The following is a 3,660-nucleotide window of genomic DNA, read 5'->3' as shown; positions in this document are numbered from 1 at the left end:
TTATGACAGCATTCAAGAGCAGAGCGCATCAGTTTGACATTCCCCACGCACTCAAAGTTGTAGTCAACTCCTCTCGTGCCGATAGCTTGCCGTCTTCACTCCTTCCGCCTCAGTGTAATTTACCAAAGATGTCGAAGGGATTGTGAAAGCAAAGTCGCGTCTTCAGAAGACCTTGATAAATTTCAGGATAAAAGATCGAACAGATGAATAAACAAGATGAGAAAATAATGTCAGCACTCTGTTTTATTTCTTTCAATAAGAGTTTTAAGATTCAAGATGAAGAAATCCGAGCAGCCTCTCGAATACATAGATCATATATACATTTCAAAGAAAATTTCCAAGAGTATGGTCTTCATTGATGAATAAGAAAGTGGAAGATCATGAATAATTTTCTGATTCAAGTTCCATCATGATGACTATTTATTGATATTGAGATGGCTTACGGTTCCTAGATTATCATCTGTTGCCTTTCAGTTCTTTCAGCCGTTAAAGGTCACAATCCATGTCTCAGCTCCTTTGGCACCTTCTGCAACCGCAAGGCCAACAGTTCCTAGACCGAACATTGCAACAATTGATCCAGGCTCCACCTTTGCGGTGTTCCAAACAGCACCTAAACCTGTCCAGTATGCATTAGTTCAAAAGCATCATTGATTTGGCTCCACCTTTGCAGTGTTCCTAACAGCACCTAAACCTTTATCTTCTTGTTTAAATACTTCTCAACCAAAACTGGCACTTGTGAGCGGCTTTTAAAGCCACCAAATGCTGTTCCTTTCCAAACTCGCCCAGTCACAAGTTGAAAAGGGCGGGTGCATATCTCCTGGCCTGCAGCTGCCACGCCTACTATTACAGAAGTCCCCCATCCCTTATGACAGCATTCAAGAGCAGAGCGCATCAGTTTGACATTCCCCACGCACTCAAAGTTGTAGTCAACTCCTCTCGTGCCGATAGCCTGCCGTCTTCACTCCTTCCGCCTCAGTGTAATTTACCAAAGATGTCGAAGGGATTGTGAAAGCAAAGTCGCGTCTTCAGAAGACCTTGATAAATTTCAGGATAAAAGATCGAACAGATGAATAAACAAGATGAGAAAATAATGTCAGCACTCTGTTTTATTTCTGTCAATAAGAGTTTTAAGATTCAAGATGAAGAAATCCGAGCAGCCTCTCGAATACATAGATCATATATACATTTCAAAGAAAATTTCCAAGAGTATGGTCTTCATTGATGAATAAGAAAGTGGAAGATCATGAATAATTTTCTGATTCAAGTTCCATCATGATGACTATTTATTGATATTGAGATGGCTTACGGTTCCTAGATTATCATCTGTTGCCTTTCAGTTCTTTTAGCCGTTAAAGGTCACAATCCATGTCTCAGCTGCTTTGGCACCTTCTGCAACCGCAAGGCCAACAGTTCCTAGACCGAATATTGCAACAATTGATCCAGGCTCCACCTTTGCATTGTTCCAAACAGCACCTAAACCTGTCCAGTATGCATTAGTTCAAAAGCATCATTGATTTGGCTCCACTTTGCAGTGTTCCTAACAGCACCTAAACCTTTATCTTCTTGTTTAAATACTTCTCAACCAAAACTGGCACTTGTGAGCGGCTTTTAAAGCCACCAAATGATGTTCCTTTCCAAACTCGCCCAGTCACAAGTTGAAAAGGGCGGGTGCATATCTCCTGGCCTGCAGCTGCCACGCCTACTATTACAGAAGTCCCCCATCCCTTATGACAGCATTCAAGAGCAGAGCGCATCAGTTTGACATTCCCCACGCACTCAAAGTTGTAGTCAACTCCTCTCGTGCCGATAGCCTGCCGTCTTCACTCCTTCCGCCTCAGTGTAATTTACCAAAGATGTCGAAGGGATTGTGAAAGCAAAGTCGCGTCTTCAGAAGACCTTGATAAATTTCAGGATAAAAGATCGAACAGATGAATAAACAAGATGAGAAAATAATGTCAGCACTCTGTTTTATTTCTATCAATAAGAGTTTCAAGATTCAAGATGAAGAAATCCGAGCAGCCTCTCGAATACATAGATCATATATACGTTTCAAAGAAAATTTCCAAGAGTATGGTCTTCATTGATGAATAAGAAAGTGGAAGATCATGAATAATTTTCTGATTCAAGTTCCATCATGATGACTATTTATTGATATTGAGATGGCTTACGGTTCCTAGATTATCATCTGTTGCCTTTCAGTTCTTTCAGCCGTTAAAGGTCACAATCCATGTCTCAGCTGCTTTGGCACCTTCTGCAACCGCAAGGCCAACAGTTCCTAGACCGAATATTGCAACAATTGATCCAGGCTCCACCTTTGCAGTGTTCCAAACAGCACCTAAACCTGTCCAGTATGCATTAGTTCAAAAGCATCATTGATTTGGCTCCACCTTTGCAGTGTTCCTAACAACACCTAAACCTTTATCTTCTTGTTTAAATACTTCTCAACCAAAACTGGCACTTGTGAGCGGCTTTTAAAGCCACCAAATGCTGTTCCTTTCCAAACTCGCCCAGTCACAAGTTGAAAAGGGCGGGTGCATATCTCCTAGCCTGCAGCTGCCACGCCTACTATTACAGAAGTCCCCCATCCCTTATGACAGCATTCAAGAGCAGAGCGCATCAGTTTGACATTCCCCACGCACTCAAAGTTGTAGTCAACTCCTCTCGTGCCGATAGCCTGCCGTCTTCACTCCTTCCGCCTCAGTGTAATTCCTCCCCTTCAAGCAGCAGAGTACCATCCCTCTTCTCCCCTCTGTTTCAGTCCTCGAATGCACTGTTTCTCTCATTCCCTCCTTCTCAATCACCCAAAGATATCCCAAAAATTGGAGGAGCCAATCTCAAGGACAGGATCACAGGAGTTCTACAGCGTCTTTATCAGACGAAGGAAGCTCCCTGATCATCCTCGTATTCATGAATCTCTCTCCTTCTATTGTCAGTATGCTCAGACTTCTCACCATCATCGTCATCGACTTCTTAAACGGCTCTGCATCCTTCTTTTCATCAGAAGCGCCATCGTTGTTGCCTTTGTTTTTCTACTCACCTCTTCAGTAAATTTTCACCTTGCTTTTAAATTAATTAGTGCAAGCTCTGCCTTTACATAATCACCAGCACATATTGCCGGATATTTGTGTGCATCTGCTGTATCAGCAAAATGACCCAAAGGTTGTAGAATAGCATCTGATGCAATAAGCCCAAAAACCGTTGATGAGACCCTCCATAAGCTTCTACCAGCTTGGGCAGCAGATTGAACTGCAGACAGCGTCCTCTTGCTCACAACCACCTCATGCATCCCAGCCATGCAAACGCCTCCAGTAAGCCATTCAATCTGCTTGCCAGCTTGAATGAGAGGGCAACTAGGAGGCACACTGACTTCCAGTTTCTGCCCATTTTTTTGTCCAAATGAAAAGGCCCGAAAATCTGCATCGACCATGAATAGTAAGGAAGTTAAGGTCATAGTGATAACCAGCAAGAATATCCCCTCTTCTGCGAACTCCTCGTAGATCTCCCAATGCTCTGTTCCCCTTTCCTTTCTCCCAGATTAGCTTCCCCTTCTTTTTCTGTCCCATACGCTTCCTTTTCCCTCCTTCTTTCGCTTTTCAAAAATCCCCTCTTTTTCCTCTTTCTTTCGTGTTTTCTTTTCCCCTTTTGTTTCCTCTCAAATTA

General features: G+C 42.8%; 1 pseudogene; it reads right to left on the bottom strand.

Moving 5' to 3' along the window:
• Positions 1–507: 507 nt before the first annotated feature.
• On the bottom strand, positions 508–3,427 carry LOC148034851 (alcohol dehydrogenase class-3-like; annotated as a pseudogene).
• Between the last annotated feature and the right edge of the window lie 233 nt (positions 3,428–3,660).

This window comes from Lygodium microphyllum, chromosome 6 (genome assembly GCF_053477565.2).
Source record: "Lygodium microphyllum isolate KBCC chromosome 6, Lygodium_microphyllum_v1.1.10, whole genome shotgun sequence".
Classification (NCBI taxonomy): Eukaryota; Viridiplantae; Streptophyta; class Polypodiopsida; order Schizaeales; family Lygodiaceae; genus Lygodium; species Lygodium microphyllum.
The sequence above is the reverse complement of the archived record's forward strand: the minus strand, read 5'-3'. Positions and strand labels throughout refer to the sequence as shown.